We start from the raw sequence: 18,267 nt of genomic DNA on the forward strand, positions 1-18,267 counted from the left end.
TATGCAAGCCCATCATTTCATGTTTCAAGCATTCAAACGCACTAGAAGACCCTACCTCGATCAGTTGAGCAAGCAAGAGGGCGATTTAGTCGATTTGGAGTGGTTCTGTAGAAGACAGCTTGAGTGGTCGCGCCCCTGCTCTGAGTGGTCGCGCCCTGCCTGAGTGGTCGCGCCCTTTAGAAAAATACACTGCAGAGGGGTCGCTGAGTGGTCGCGCCCCACCCAACTGGTCGCGCACTGAGCCTGAGTGGTCGCGCCCCTGAGAATGACTCCAACTTTCTGCAAATCGCCTCTTTTGACCTCTCACTCGTTTTTGCAAGCTCTCAAATGCATAATGAGGCTGTTTAGAGGGAAATTTACTCTTTATAGGCCCAATTTGAAAAAAATTAACTTACCAAACCCACTTTCTAATGTTTTTGTTTTGACATTCACTTTTAACACTGTTTTGAGTTTACTTTTGTCCTGAATTTGACTTTTTGAGTGCTTCAACTCCGTTCTTTCTGCAAGTAGACCATCTGATGGACTCTGGCGAGGAGACCAGGGTTATTGCCGGCATTGTGAAGAATTTTTGAAATTTCCTTATTTTTTACAAAATTGACATGACCTTGGCTTTAAAAACATGGTTTTTAAATCCAAGGTATAAATGAGCTGTACCTGATGAAAATATCAATGAAACATATTTACATACCTCCTTCCGGCTTGCTGGGGACCCATGGACCTCTGACTCATGATCTTGCAATGACATTTGACTGAAACCCTAGACCTAATGCCTAGTGACCAAATTTTGCTTGAAGACTCACTGAAATGACAAAATTTGACCTTGACACTTCAAAATCACTTTGTAAGAGCACATTTGATCACTGTAGGAAGGTTGGAAAGACTGACACTAACACAACCTCCTACACCTATTACTCTAGGACACCTTCTGATTGGTGAAACAAGAAGTACCTTTTAGGAAGAAGATCAAGTACTAGATCTCTTGCACTTTAGATTTGACCAATTCAAGAAAAAGATATATCAAGAAAGGAGAAAGCATTTAGCAAGAAACACAAAGAAGCCTACATCAATTACCACTAAGAGGGTCATTGTGGTTGACATTGCAACCAACCTAGTTGGCATAGCCTCTACCAGATCTGCATTCTCTACTGTCGTTGCACATAATGTAGAATGATTGGTAGATGAAGTGAAGATGTTAAAAGCAGATTTGGGGAAGGCCCAACAGGAAAATGATAAGTTGTGTGCTGAGAACCATGCTCTTCGAAGCTCAAGTTCACACAAAGTAGGTTTCAAGGAAGCCATCTTAGAGGAGGTAAAGGCAGTAGAAGAAGTGATCAAGCCAATTTACGAAGGAATGATCACCCTCCACAAAACAATATCTGCATTGCCAGAATTGCAAGGTGAGTTGAAAGGGAGAGGGGCATTAATCAAGTAGGCCTTCTCAACTGTAGAGTACCTCTTTGAATGGAGCAATGAGTACCCAAATGCACCAGTAGAGCTTTTGAGAAAAGATAGAATGAGCTTTGATAGGGATAAGGCAAGAATCATGATGTCAGTGCAATCACATGAAAAATTGACCAAAGACATGGCTAGAACGGTAAATGCATATCAAACACGATACAATGAGTTTGAAGCTCTAGTTGAGGAATACAAAATACCCACTATTGGTGCAACAGGTACAATAAGACCTAAAGGAGAGATTTGGCAGGAGGTCCAAGAGAAATTAGATACAATGAGGCAAGTGGCTACTCAAGAAAACTTGGAACCTACAAAATAAGCAATTGCACAATACATTGTAACACCAACCAAGTTACACACTAAACTCTTTGGGCTTTCATATCGAATACAAATAATTGTATGACATTAAAAAAATGCATAGTCTAACTTATAGACGAAATATATTTTTTCATTGAAATCTAACAAAACAATTTCAAGAAAGAATGTGATTTTTTGTTGTTTATAATGCATTGTTTAATGCATAAATGGATTAACATCGTGAAAAACCCCAAGACACTTGAATTCTACAAATTAAACAACTTAAACTCAAATTCTTAAAATTCTATATTAGATTTTGGTTCAAATTAACCAAAAAAAAATATCGTGAAAAAAATTATTACATCTATAAATTAAAATACCCATTAAAAAACAATACCTATATAATATATAAAACTTGGCTAAATATTAAAATATATATAACTTTGCTAAATATAAAACAATACATATATAATATATAAAACTTTGCTAAATATTAAAATATATATAACTTTGCTAAATATAAAATTTGATTTTCTTTAATGTATGCGATACGTGATCATGTATTAAAATGTGTTAAAAGATTAGCTTACGTCACATATTAGGTCATTTATGGAGTATTAATGTATGAGATACGTGATCATGTATTAAAATGTGTTAAAAGATTAGCTTACGTCACATATTAGGTCATTTATGGAGTATTATATTATTTCTGACCACAATTTTATTAAAAAATAATGATTTTTAATGTGGTTTAAATTTGATTAGTAATAATGTCTGCTTCAATTTAGGCTGAACGTGCCCATTTGAACCACCAAATCTATTAAATACGTTATTGGAAATTTACCAAATTAAATTATTAGTAAATAATTAAAAGATGATAATGGAAGGTGAATAAAACACATTAGTTGACCCTATTAGGTGTCATCAAAGAGAGTGGAGACAACGTGGAGGTGTTAGTTTTTTAAGTCTTTTAATCGAGATGATGTGCTGAGATGATCTCACGTACTAGCATGGCATTTTGTTTAATGGAACATAAATATTTATTTTAATATTAAGGAGATATTGGAATCGTGCAAATTTTAATGGAGCATAAATATCTATTTTATATTAGGGAGGTTGGTATTGTGCCAATTTTTATAAGGAGGGAGGATAAAAAGAAGTCAACTAAATGCATGCGTTTGATTAGATGGATTATTGAGATATATAAGACTTGGGTTCATATGGTTGAAATAGTAAAAACATAAATAATACGCAGAGATTGCACATTTTCATGAAAAATAGGGAGGATAAAAAGAGGAAGTCACTTAAATGGATGTATTTTATTCAATGGAATTGATTGGAACTTATAAACTCGAGTTTATAAAGTTGAATGGTAAAATTTAGTTGTTAAGATGTTTTGGATTTTTATTTATTTTTAATTAATATGTAATATTTATAGTATATTTAGTATTTGTTTTTATCGATGAATATTTTAAATTAGATTTTTTTTGTTAAATTAGTTTAGATCTAATTTAATTTTGAATTTATTAAGGGTCGAGAGGGTTTGTATTTTAAGAGATTTGATTTCTTTATGGTTGGTAGATCTATAATCAAAATGGATCTGGGCTTCTTTAATTTCCCTCTTTAAATAGGCTATGTTCCACATGAATATCATGGACTAATACCATGGGTTCTCAATACCACGTATCAATACCAAGAGCCATTTTTATTTTTATTTTTATTTTTATAAGGTTATTTTTCTTTTTATTTTTATTTTTATTTTGACTTAGTTAAAAAGTTTACATTACATTATATTAATTTTTTATTTTATTTTTTATGTAATTTGATATAGTCAAAATGTTAAACATTACATTACAACATCTCTACCATACTTGGTTGGAGATGATTGACACATCTAACGTGTGGCTTGAGTAGCCATGGCCCAGAGCATCTAAGTCATCAAAATCACCTGGGGATCGCACATGGTCTGAGCCACAACAACCCTTAGTATGGATGAATTTTTTCCCATGGAGTTTCGAACTGATAATATTTACACCATAAAATGCCTTAATAGAACACTCTGTCATCGTCTGCTTTACACCATGGACAATTTAAAATTAATATTTATTTTTATAAAATTGATAAGAATTTCTTTTAATAGTTTGGTTAAATTGTGAAGAAAAGATGTTTTGTATCTTCATTAAGGTTTAAATTCTCTCACATATATATTTCACTCATTGTGAATCATGTTGGGCATTGGATAATCCAACGTTCCCCATGAGTTTCAAGACATGTGATTAACCGCCTCTTGAGGATCTGTTAACTTGAGCGATGCATCCACTTATTAACACCTGCGAGTTTTGGTGTAACGACAATCGTGATTCCAACAAATAGTATCATAGCCAAAGATCTTGAATTCGAAACACCCCTAGCTTGCGTTGGGAAGAAGATTATTGGACATTAAATAATCCAACATTTCCATTGTATTTCGCGACATGTATTTAACTGCCTCTTAAAAATTCATTAACTTTAAGGATGTGTTTGTTTACTAACATCTACAAATTTTAATATAACAACAATCTTAATTCTAACCAATCATCCAATAATATAAGTGTTATCCCATCATATAAATGTTCTATGTGACTTTAAGTGAATAAATAAACCCACCCTATACCTCTTATTATTTGAAGTGACCATTTTAATATTGTAAACTTGACTACATTGCATTATGAAGTTTTTATATGGAGAAAGGTGTGCTTGATGTGATGTGTTCTGATGAGATGAAGTATCTCGTTAAAAAGTCTTTGAAAGAAACATTAAAAAAGCCCAAAGAGGTTGCACCACTAGCAACGTGCTTGTAGAGGAAAAATGATTCACACAGAGTGAGCCCTGGAAAATAACAACTTTCGTTCCACTACAATGTATTATTTGAAAGTACTCTTTTCTCAAAATCAATGACAATATAAATTGAGTTAAAATTTATTAAATTTTTTAATGACAATATAAATTGAGTTAAAATTTATTAAATTTTTTATTTTTTAATTTATTAAATCTTGGTTAATGGCATAATATCTAGTGATTATTAAGTATGAAAATTAAGAAAATTTGATTTTTTGTTTGTTTGTTTGTTGAAGTGTTTGTCGTTTATAGGACTAATATGTGATTTAAGAAATTATGATTTAGAGCATTTAAGCCATTAAAATCATTTGAAGCTTGAAACTTGACTTTGACCACATCAATCTCTGATATAGTTGGATTTTTTGATATCTATTTTTGATTACCACAAGTTTCAAACCTTGAGTGCTTTATAAATGAAACCCTCAAATTATAATTATACAGACAAGAAATAAAAATATCTATCGTTCTTGACTAGTGTTAAAAAATGAACAATGTTAAGTTAAGAGCTAATTCCCTTGAGTTTCATTGCGAAATGGGCATTGGACAATTCCCAAAACACCATGGGATGAAAAAGTCTATCACCTTTGCGATACTAACAAGGTGGAAGATGAAAAACACTTTACCTTAGGTTGTCCATTGTATTCTAATCTAATTTTAAAATATTTGTCACACTACCGACCTTTCTGACAGCAAAACTATGGTGATTTTGGAAGACTTCTCTCATTCTCTTGCTTTTCGAACATAGAAATAAAATGTTAAAGACCTTTACAATGCAAAAATAAATTTTATTTTTACTTTATATGCAAAGAGGATCATAATTCACACATCAAATGAGAATGATAAATAACATTATTCAATGAATATCGCTTAAACAAAACTATTATCTCAATAATACATATTAATTAATATAATAATAACAACAATAATAATAATATATATTTTTTAAACTAACTATTAATAAATATTCTAAGTATCAATTGGATTTATTCTGGATGGTTGGGACGAATGATTGGATCTTCCCTGCCCAAGTTCAATTTCTGCGCGTGATATGATGAAATTTAATGTAATGAACCAAATATATATATTCCACCTATAAAATACGTAGATATTTTTCAATAAACAAAAAAAGTATAAACATTTGCTTCTATATTAATAAAATATTTTATTTTAAACTATAGAAAATCGCTCTACAACCCTAACGGTCAGGCGGCCATGAGTTAGGCGGCGCGGGAAAACCAAAAACTACAACAAGCAACAGACACAGAAACCAAGAACCAGCAGAAATGACAGAGGAGGAGACGAGGGGAGAGATCCCCTCCTATCGAGATGCAACAGCAGTGGAAGGCCAGAACACCTGCAACCAGGCGGAAGAAACAAGAAAACCAGGACCTGTCCTTGGAGCACGATGATAGGCAGGCAACAGAGTCAAGTGTTTACCATGTGGTGGAGAAACCAAGATTTATAATCCCGATGAACAAACTGGAGCGATACAAAAGCTACATGAAAGACCATGTGCTAATCTGCAAATTCATCGGAGTTTGGTCAACAGAAAAGGACCTCACCAGATGGATCCAACAAAAATGGCAACCCCGAGGCCATATAGAGCTAAAGCTAGGAGCAAGAGGCTTCTTCACGGTAATCTTCTCGAACCTACAAGATAAAGAAAAATTGTTTGAAAATGGCCCATACGTTCATTAAAATGCTGGACTCTTTATGAGATACTGGGAAGAATGTTATAACCCTGATAAGGAAAAATTCTTAGCAGCCCTGGTATGAGTAAGGTTATTCGGGCTACCAATGGATTTCTGGGATCTAGAAATCCTAGAGGGTACAGGAAACACAATAGGAAGCTTTGTTAAAATAACTGAAACTACAAAAAAGGGAAGATACACCTCATATGCTAGAATTTGTGTCTACATGAATATAGTTGACCCTATTCCAGATACAGTCGAGCTAGAGTATCATGAGGAAGTATGGCAGCAAACCCTTGACTATGAGCACATTCCATTCAGATACAGAAGATGTCATGAGTATGGACATCTATTTTTTTTTTTAACTGAAACGGGTATTTTTATTTATGGGTGGCCGAAGCCAGATCAAGTATTACAATTCACTGTTTCAAACAATACATTTCTCTGCTTTTACAAGAACGCCTTGCCCTTTTAGGGAATAGTTGCCATATTCGGTGCTCCTGCATTTATGCTGATCATGCTCTTTTCGAGAGTACATCCTGTGTTTGCCAGTCTGTCTGCTTCTGTGTTTAATTCTCTGAGGATATGGAAGAGTTGAACTGAGGAAAAGTCCTTCAGGAGTCTGTTCACTCTTGTAAGTTGTTTGTTTAGTGCTGGATCCTTGAGCCCTTTCTTGTTTATTAGAGATTTTATCAGCAATTCTGAGTCTCCAAAGACTATGATTTCCCTTGGGTTTCCTTTTCTGGCAAGTTGACAAGCTTTTAAAAGACTGAGAACTTCTGCCTGATTGTTGGTTTTAAGCCCAAGTCCCCAGCTGAAGTCCTCTTTTCTCCCATTCGGGAGGTAGATGACCCCCCCTGCTCCTGACCTGCCTGGATTGCCTTTCGAGGCTCCGTCAAAGAAGATAGTGCATTTTCCTTGTGATTTCCACCACTTCTGGAAACTATCCAAGGTGTCTCTAATCTGCCAATTTTCCTTATGAATTGGGCGAATGATTGCTGAAGGTCTCGGCATGGGGGAGAAGCCATCCAGCCATGCCCTTTCTTCATTTCGAAGGGAGCTATCTTTGACATTGGATTGTCTCAGAGTTTCTATTAGGAGTTTCTTGGCCTGCTCTACTGCATTATCTGCAGTGATTTCTTTTTGGTTGAAGACAATTTCGTTCCCGGAAAGCCACAACTTCCAGCAAACATATTTTGGAGCTGCAATCCACACCTTATGCCAAAGAGATTTATTAATGATGTTGTAGGGGTATCGAGCTTTCCAAGACGAGAACATGTCTGTGATCGAACAATGTGCTGGGGGTCTCACATTCAAACCTGTCAAGAAGCTAGTCCAGGCCTTCTGTGCATACTCACATTCGATGAACATGTGAACTGAGGTTTCCAATGCATTTTTGCAGAACGCACATCGATGAGGACTAGCTATGTTTCTTCTACACAGATTATCACCAATCAGGATTTTGTTATGGAATAAAGTCCAAAAGAAGAAGTTGATCTTGGGGATGCTAAAGTTTTCCCAAATCTGATTCCACATTGTTTCTGGGTGCGGGGAATCCTTTTTACCTTGCATCTGTAAGTATCCTTGTTTGGCTGTGTACACCCCTATTTTTCCTCATCCCCATGAATCTTCCTCATCCTTATGCACTGGTGTAAAGTCTGTAATTGCATCTGTGAAAGTATTTAACTGATTTTTTAAATGTGTTGGAATGTAAGGCAATGTCCAACACTACCAATTGCCTTTGTTATCCCACTCTGCTATATCCTCGATTTTCCGGATTCCTTTTGAACTTAACCAAGCTCTTAAATATGCAATTTCATTAATGGCTGAAAGTGGAGGGTGACTCATGATTCGATCTCTCCACAACAATATATTTTTGCCGTTCCCTGGAATTTTATACAGTTGAGTTCTAAAGAATTCGATCACTTTACAGCAGAGCCTCCAAGCCTGCGTTCCTCTAGGAGAAAGCATTGGATTGAAGGAGGTGATCGACTGATTTTTGAGGTACTTGAGTTTTAAGAGCTGGCTGATAGGGTGTGTAGGCTCGGTTAATAAATGCCACAGAAGTTTACAACCCAAGGCTAGATTTGCTTGCTGGGGGTCACGGATTTGGAGTCCGCCTTCAGCAATGGGACGCTTCACTGTTTCCCAGTTAATTAGATGGAATCGGTTGTTGTTTCCCTTCCCACCGTTCCACAGAAAATTCCGCATTGGACAGGAGATTTGATCTGCGATTTGTCTTGGAGCCATCAGCAGAGAGGCTTGGAATGTAGGCAAGGCTGAAAGCACAAAACGAATTAGAGTGAGCTTGCCGCCTGTGGAGAGCCAAACGCCACCCCACGCTGCAATATTTTTTTGAACTTTGAAATCACCTCCTCCCATAAGTGATTGTGGTTGGATCCCATCGTCAGAGGGAGACCGAGATACTTTATTTTATCCCACGCTGCATAGCCTTTGAACCCCAATTCGCTGGCAATCCTATCAATTGTTTGTTGATCTGTATTCCATCCATAAACAACACTTTTCCTCTCACTGACTAATGCTCCGGAGATGCTGCAATACTTTTGGAGAATGGTTTTGAAGGAGTTAGCAATTCTCATGGAAGCACCCCCGAGTAGGAGTGAATCATCAGCAAAGAGCGCGTGATTCACTGGGGCTATGCCTTGCACAATTCTTATCCCAGGTATGGAACCGATTTGTTTCTCCTGTGTCAGCTTTCTGCTTAGTGAATCAGCCATCAGAATGTAGAGAAAGGGAGAAAGAGGGCAGCCCTGCCTCAGTCCCCTGGTGGCTAAAAAGAACTCTGCTGGTCTACCATTCACCATTGGGGCGATCCAGATGTTTTCAATGCAAGCTTTGATGAGGTTTATGAATTCCTGGTTGAATCCAAAGGCTGCAAGAACCCTGAACAGGAAAGAACGATTAACTCGATCAAAAGCATTACACATATCCAATTTGATAATCATACCTTGTTCTTTCCGTGTTTGACTGGAGTGGAGGGCTTCTTGGATCTGAATGACATTGTCCAGGATTTGTCTGCCTTTCACAAATCCTCCTTGGGCCGGAGAGATGAGATTTTGGAGAAGGGGCTTAATTCTGTTAGCCAACAGTTTGGCCACGATCTTGTAGGATGAATTGCAGAGTGAGATCGGCCTGTATCTGTCAAAGGAGCCTGGGTTTGTTTCCTTGGGGATTAAAGCGAGGAAGGTGGAGTTTATTCCTCCACCCACTTTTTCCTTCCTCAGGATTCCTCTTATCATTATGAAGCGATTAGTTTTGATTATCTCCCAACAAATTCTATAAAAATGAACTGAGAATCCGTCAGGTCCTGGAGCTTTGTCTGGTTCCATGGACCAGACTATATTAGTTATCTCTTCTTCCGTGACTGGGCTCAACAGAGAATCATTATCTTCCACACTGACTAGTTTTGGAATGGTTGTGAGAAACTCTTCTGCATCCTCCTCATTCCCATTTCTTTCCGCACTAAGGAGGTTCTGAAAATGGTTTACAGCTGCTTCTTTGATTTGAGAAAATCCTTTATACACCTGACCGCTAGTGCTGGTAATTTCTGCTATATGATTGCGTGAGAGGCGAGCCCTGCACTGTCTATGGAAGTATGTGGTATTTCTGTCCCCAGATTTGAGCCACAGGCTTCGAGACTTTAAGCGCCAATGTTCTTCTTCAATTCTAAAAGAACAGTATGCATTCCTTTGGGCAGATTTTTCATTGGCTAAGTCTGTGGGAGAGGGATCTTTCTCCTCCATTTCGAATTGTATTCTTTCCAACTGAAGAACTGCCTCCTTCCTCTGCCTGGTGGGGGTTTGCATAGATTTATTTATCCAATATTTAAGAGCTTTTTTGTGTTTTTCATTTTTTGTTCCCACACAAAGCTTGGGGATCCGAATACATCTATCCTCCATGTTGTTTGGACTGTTTCAAAGAACCCTTCTTTACCTACCCAGAGAGGGCTAAAACGAAATGGGAGGGGGCCAAGATATTCTTCTTCTTTTAGGCATAAAAGGATTGGCTTATGGTCCGATGTGAGCTTTGGGAGAATCTTGGAGAAAAATATTCTGTTGTCCATCATTAAAGAGCTGCTGATGAGAAATCTATCCAACCTAGCAGAGATTTGATTTTCTCCTGTTCTATTGTTAGTCCAGGTGTATTTGCCTTTCACGGGTTTGAAGTCAACTAAGTCCCACTGCAGTATCAGATTTCCCACTGTATTGATGAAAGGATCCCTAGAGTAAATCCCTCCTCTTTTTTCTTTGGGATCTAGAATTATATTCAGATCACCGCCTATGACTATATTTGTGGGGTTGATCTGCTCTATATAATCCAAGAGTGTCCTCCAGCACTCTCTCTTTTCTTCATAATGAACAGGGACGTACAAGTTAAACAGAGCAAGGGGGAGATTGCTTACAGTGTGGCGCAGTTCTGTGAAGATCCAATGTTGGGTCTCAGAGAATCGTTCTAATGAGAAGGAGTTTTTTGACCAAAATGTGCCTATTCCTCCGGCCGAGCCCCTTGCACTGACAGCCTTTCCTGAATCATATTTCCATTTCATAATGCTAGTGTTTAGAAGGGTTTCCCCTTCTATTTTAGTCTCTTGGAGCATAAGGATGTCCGCGGTTTCCATCTTCAATAAGTCTTTGATAGCCTCTGCCTTATTGGGATTACCCAGTCCCCTACAGTTCCAAGAGACCAGCTGCATCATTTACCACTTGATGGGGTGGGGCCTCCTCCCTTGGACGCCCTTGGTCTTGTATTTCTCCCGATGGTCATTTCAATGGTAGTTTGACTGCCTAGGGTTTTCTGTCATTCTGATTCTTCTTCCCTAGTTTCCTTGTTTGTTCTTCTTCCCACTTTTTTTGATGGCCTTTCAAAGGTTTCCTCATCAGATGAGCTCGTGTTTTCTAGGTTCTTCTTCTTTTGTTTTATGATGTCAACATAAGAAGGAGAAGGGGTATTGCTAGAATTCGGATTTGGGATGTTACCTGGCTCTTGGTTGTCTGCATTATTCATCTGTGGTGGATCTTCCTGCTCGACCTCTGGAGGATCTGCCGGTGGTGTAAGAGATTCGAAGGGGTTTTTATCTCCTGCAATGCTGTTAGCTTCCCTGCTTCCACTGTTTTGATTACTTGCGTCTTCTTGCCCTGTTTTGTTCCCTGTCTCTTTTGCTTTGTTTTTGTTGTTCTGCCTGCTGCTTGTTGTTCTCTTTGCTTGCTTCCACTGCTCGCCTTTTTCTTTTTCTGCTATTTCCTCATTTTTTTTTTTTACAATATCTTGCAAAATTCCCATATTCATGGCAATGTCGACATTTAAAGGGCAGTTGTTCGTAATCTAGCTCTTGAATATGCGACCAGTCTGCCATTGAAAGTTTGATGGCTTCAGGAAGCCTGACCTCCAGATCAACTTCCACATAGATGCATACGCAGGAGAACTGTTCCTTCCTCGGGGCCTGATCAATATATTTGCCTAGGGCATTGCCAATGGATTGCAGCGAGCTCTGACTCCAGCAGTGGAGAGGAAGGTGCGGGAGGCGCACCCAAACAGGGACGGCTGTGGGCACATCTTGAGCAGGGTCAAAATCTGGAGACCATTTGTTCAAATATAACCCTTGAGGGCCCATGAAATAAGGTCCACTTCTGAAGATCAAGCTTCGGTCTTCCCCACTGTCAAACACGAAGATGAAGAACCCTTTGCCTAAAAAATGGCCTTTTATTCCTTCCTTAACCAGTGGGATCCAGTTTCGTTTGACCCAATCATCTACTGCCTTCGGGGATGGCCATAGCCCTGTGAACTGGCCGATGAGGCCCCTTTCGGCAAGGTTTAGCGCTGATCTACAAGCATCATCTACCGGTAGAGACACCGTAGGGATGTTGTCCAACTTTTTAACGAACTTTTGTTGCGAGACCGAGATCGGCCGCTTATCAGCTGCAGCAACAAGGGAACGAAATGCATCTAGATCTGAAGGCGGAAGGGAATCGCCTCCATTCGCCATGGTCGGGGATTGAGGGGCGGGGGTCAAAGCAGGGACCCCATGCACCAACTCAGATCGACCCCCAGAGCTATCGAAACACGGTTGCAACACGAAAGCCTGAACCTCTTCAATCCAAAACGCCCCGCACACCGAAGGCCTCTCCGAAGACGCAGAGCTCCACGCCCAGATCGGGCAGGGCAGAGCCGAGCCCAAGGGATGCAGAGCGAACGCGAAAATTTTCCGTTGCAGAGCCGCTGTGAACCATATGTTACAAGCTCATGTTGAGTATGGACATCTATTCAAGGAATGCCCACTCAACATAGAAGAAGAGGAGCGAAGAAACAAACAACAGAGGAAAAATCAAGAAGACAAGGAAGGGTTTTAGGAAGTAAAAAGAAAAATAAGACACACAAGAGAGAACCCCAGTGAAGGAAGGAAAGAACAACAAACCCAACCAAGTAATACAAACAACTTTGAAATCCTACAAGAAGAAGAAGAAGATAATGAGACCCAAACAATGGATTATCAGGGAAAAAAGGGAAAGGAAAGTAGCACAAGCCAAGGCAAATCACATACTAAGAGAAAGGCACAAAGTGAACCAACAGAGAAGGAGGAAAAGGAAGCGAGGGAAAAGATGGACAACGCAATAATGGAAATTGACACAAGCAGAGGAGAAGAACTAAGTTCAGAAGAAGAAGTATTGCGGAAACTTCTAGATGAATGGAGACACCTGGATGAAAGATTCATTCCAGAAGAGCAAAAAATAATATATAGAGAAACTTTTCAACAGTACCAAGCGAAGCAGGGACAAGGAAAGTTGGAAATGGTAGAACAAATAGGCCAACAGGATAATACTCAAGACCATCAAAGAAAAGCTAAAGGTGGGAAAAAAAGAGGTAGGAAAAATATATAGGAATCGATACAGATCATGGGAGAAATGTTAGTGAACACCGGGAGAGTAGTTCCGCTCTCGGTGGTATTCCACCAGTCAAGCCAAGTACCCCAATGATAATCACATCCTGGAATATAAGAGGCCTGAATAGTAAAGGCAAATAGAGACACTTAGCAGAAAGGCTAAGAAAAGAAAAACCCCAACTAATGTTGTTACAGGAAACAAAAATCTCAGGAAGGAAAATGGAGGAAATCCTAAACAAAATCAAACCGAAATATGAATGCATGACCATAGATGCGAAAGGAAGTGCGAGAGGCATAGCAATACTATGGAACCCTGCAGAAATCACAGCAGATTACTGGATAGGCATGAAAAGAATACTCACGGGGAAGTTCCGGTTAATCGGAAATATAGAATGGTTTCTAGTTTCAGCAGTATACGGCCCTCATACACTAGCGGAAAGAGGAAGCTTCCTCCTCCAACTTCAACAGCTAGGAAACCTTCATGAAGAAAAGTTGTGGTTGATAGCAGGAGACTTTAACATGACAACATCAAAAGATGAGAAGAAAGGGGGACTGCAAAGAGAAGAGCCAGAGATGGAGAGATTCAAGGACCTTCAGGCAGAACTGAAAATGGTAGATATCCCAACCATAAATGGAAAATACACATGGAACAATCGATGAGGAGGGAGCAGACAAATAGCATCAAGGCTAGACAGATTCCTAGCAACAAAACACTTCATTGGAAAAGATATCTTCTATGAAGCAACAATCCTCCCGTGTCTAGGGTCGGATCACTGGCCCATCAAATTAGAAATAGCTATGAATCAGCAGAACTAGAATAGACCCTTCAGGTTTGAGGCATTTTGGTTGAGAGATCCCACCTTCATAGAAAAGATGAAGAATTGGTGGAAGGAGACTGAGACTGGGATGGAATGAAGAAATAAAATGCACACTCTCCAACTCAGATTAAAAGACTTAAAAGGAAAGTGGAACAGAGAAGAATTTGAAAATATTCAAAAGGAACAAGAAAAGCTCCAGATAAAGATGAAACGAATACAACAGAAAATCATAGATGAAGGGAGAAATGAAGAACTGGTAGAAGAAGAAGGACTGGTGCTAAATAAACTGGAGGAAAGAAGAAAACAAGAGGAAATCTTATGGAAACAAAAATCAAGAATCCAATGGCTAAAAGAAGGAGAAAGAAATATGAAATTCTTCCATAAGGCAATGCTGCAGCACCAACAACAAAATAGAATATTCTCCCTAAAAGACAACCAAGGCAACAGGCTAACACAGAAAGCTAAAATGGAGAATTTGATGGTACAATATTTTAAAGAGCTCCTGACAGAACCCAATATCAGAAGGGAGGACGACATTGATAAAATTAGTCAACATATCCCCAAAATAGTGACTAAAGACCAGAACTTGACACTCCTAAGGGTCATAACGAAAGCAGAGGTGGAGGAGGTAATAAAAAAGATGGCAAAGAATAAAGCACCTAGGCCGAATGGATTCACCTCAGAATTCTATCAAGCCACGTGGAACTTCATGAGTCAGGATATAGTGAATGCAGTAGAAGAGTCTCGATGCACCAAAAGAATGCACCCGACCTTGAATGCTACATTCCTAGCCCTGATACCAAAGACAAAGAACTCAGAAGAACCACAAGGATTCTGACCAATAGTGCTTTGCAACGTTATATATAAAATACTAGCTACAATCATGGTGAATAGACTAAAACCAATACTACTAGAGTTGATATCCTAGGAGCAGACAAGGTTTGTCAAAGGCGGACAAATAATAGATGGCATAGTGGTAGCACAAGAAGCAATTCACTCACTGAAAAATTCAAAAACCAAAGGGATGTTGATAAAACTAGACCTAGCCAAAGCTTATGATAGACTTAGTTGGGGATACCTCCAACAAATCCTAAAGGCATACGGTTTTGACGACAGGTGGATAAACTGAGTAATGTCAATGATAACTACACCAGTTATGTCAGTACTACTAAACGGGTCACCAACAGAAGCCTTCAATCCTTCTAGAGGACTTAGGCATGGTGACCCGATATCCCCGTTCCTGTTTATCCTCGCAGCGGATGGACTAGGAAGACTAATAAAAGCCAAAGTTAATAGCAAACAACTTAAGGGATTACGACTATGGGGAAATGACCTACCTCTAACCCACCAACAATTTGTCGATGATGTTATGTTATATGGACAGGTAACACTCAAAGAAGCAAAAAAAATAATGGAAATTCTCACAAAATTCACAGGGGCCTCGGGGACATAGATAAGTAAAGAAAAATCTGAAATTTATTTCTTCAATACCCAAGCTTCCTCCCAAGCCTTCATGGCAAGAACCATGGGATTCAAAGTCGATAAATTCCCTACAAAGTACTTAGGCATCCTGTTAAATGACAAGCAAAACAGAGTTTCTAATTGGGGTACCCTGATGGGTAAGATTCAAAGGAGAATGCAAAACTAGACATTCAGGGCGCTGAACATCCCGAACCACATAATCATGCTAAAATTGGTGCTCCAATCCATACCGATCTATCAATTGACTAGCCAAGCCACACCTAAAACAATTTGCCAAAAAATGGTAGATATGTTTAAAAAGTTCCTATGGCAAGGGTCGAGTAAGATAAAAAAATGGGCGCTTCTATCCTGGAGTTGGCTAAGTAAATCCCTAAAAGAAGGAGAACTAAGCCTAAGGGACCCATACATCCTGAATCAGGTAATGGGGGCAAAGTTATGGTGGTGATGGATACAGGGAGGGGATGAATTATGGAAAAAACTATGGGAGAGAAAATACGAGATGCCCAGGTCTACAGAAGGAAAGTTGAGAAGCCAAACCGAGAAGAAAGGCTCTGCAATCTGGAACTTGGCAAGAGCCAACAGGGATCTGATCAGGGAGCATAGCTTCTGGGAAGTAAGAGAGGGGGATAAAGCGAATTTCTGGGAAGAGGCGTGGCAACAGAGAGAAAAACTCAACAAACAGCCTCTACTCCAAGAGATCCACCAGTTCACCATCCAAACTGAGGGCGATACAGTACGAAACTACTGGAGCCCGGAGTCAGATGGATATTGGAGAAAGTGGAAACAAAAGGAAAACTAGCCAGAAGCACCTGTAACAGATCACTGAGAAATATATGAAAAGGAAATGGCAACAAGGAAAGTAGTGGTCAAAGAAGGGACAGACACTCTAATATGGGGAAATAGAATCAAAGGTATGTTCACAATAGCAGAAGGATACCATCTAAAAGCAGGATACAACAGACACCCAGAAACAAAAAAATGGGAAAGCATATGGAAAACAAAAACATGGCCGAAGGTAGCATTCTTTACCTGGATCCTGAGCCACGGGAGAGCACTAACATGGGACCAACTGAGGAAAAAAGGAACACAAGGCCCATCGCGATGCGCCCTCTGCCGAGAACAGGAAGAAACCATGGAGCATTTAACCAACGCTTGCAAAGTCAGCGACAACCTATGGAGACAACATCAGCAACTTTTTGAAATCAGTGACAGAGACATAAACAACATGAAAATAATGATAGAGAATTGGAGGAACAAACCTTACCAGAATACAATCCTGAATAGGGCTTGGAAACTCTCAATAGGATTTGTTCTGTGGAACATCTGGAAAGAGTGGAACCGCCTGATTTTCAAGGAGGATGGTAGAGCAAATAATGAGATATGGAACCAAATCATCCAGAATATAAGAGAGACCATTCTCACAAAGAGGTTGTACGAGGAGGATTGGAAAATTGACCAAACAGAGACAAGAATAATGACATGCCTACAACTAAAGCCTAGTATGACGAACAAGATAGCAAGGAAACACCAAACGAACGAGATGGAAGAGGTCAATCACTACAAAAATCCTCAACAGGGGTTCATCAAGTTGAATTTCGATGGGGCAGTGAAAGGAAACCCAGGAGAGGCAGGGATTGGCTAACTATTCAGAGATGACAGGGGAACGATGCTCAGAATCTACCCGATGGACTGCTACAACGCAACAAACAAGGAAGCAGAGCTTCATACACTAAAAAGAGGGCTGGAAATTGCCATAAGGGAGGAATACCAAAAGCTACAGGTAGAAGGAGATGCGAAACTGGTAGTGGATATATTCAAACAACTATAGCAAGGAACAACAGCGGAAAAAATCAGCTGTAGCTGGAGAACCGCCTGGTTGATGAAGAAGATAAGTAAACTCCTAAGACAGGTAGCCTACATCCTTCCCACCCATGAGAGAAGGAAGGGAAACGAACCAGCAGACAGTCTGGAAAATTGGGGTTGCAGGAATGGTGGAAGAACTTTGGATGCAAGTGAGGCCGAGCTAATCTAGATGGAGGAGATGGAAAACTTAATGCAACTCCTCGAAAAAGAAAAGGAAGGAGAGAGGAACTCCAGATCTAGGAACATCAGAGAAAATCTAGAGAGACCGGGGAGGTGCGGCCGGGAAGGGGAAGGAAGAGGACAGGTGGGGGAAAGGACAGATGTAGAGAATGAAGTGAGTAGACAGGTAATCTGGCAGGTGATGGAGCAGGGCAGAGAAGGTACAACTCTCAAGAGTATGAGGGTAGTGATGGATGAGAATGACAGAGAGGAGGGAAGGGTAGAGAGCAGGAGGGTGGGCAGAAGAATGATACCAAGTGGCAGAACAAGGACAGTAGTAACACGGCAAGAGCAGCCGGGAGAAAGTGTGGATTAATGAGAGGCGATGACAGAAAGGACAGAAGGGCAGCATCCCAAGATGAGGATGAAGGGATCCGTGTCGGTAACAAAGCCAGACAGGTGGCAGTAAAGGCAAGGGACCGGAGGGAGAGAGGAATAAAACTTAACGAAAATAAGAATATAACAAATTGCATGCAAACGAAGATGAGGAAAGCTGGCGAGAAGGAAGGTGGCAGAAGAGAGAAGACGCAGGCGGCAGAAGGAAGAGGAAACAGATCGGCAAGTTGGTATGTAGTCCTTTCGCTCCACATTCCTGCTAGACTCAAAAGTATTTTCAGTAGGAAAATAGGAAGACTGAGTTGGAACATGTATAAGACTGTAAAAAAGG

The sequence above is a fragment of the Pinus tabuliformis genome, chromosome 6 (assembly GCF_031772625.1).
Source record: "Pinus tabuliformis cultivar Carrire ecotype Pingquan chromosome 6, CPIR1, whole genome shotgun sequence".
NCBI lineage: Eukaryota > Viridiplantae > Streptophyta > Pinopsida > Pinales > Pinaceae > Pinus > Pinus tabuliformis.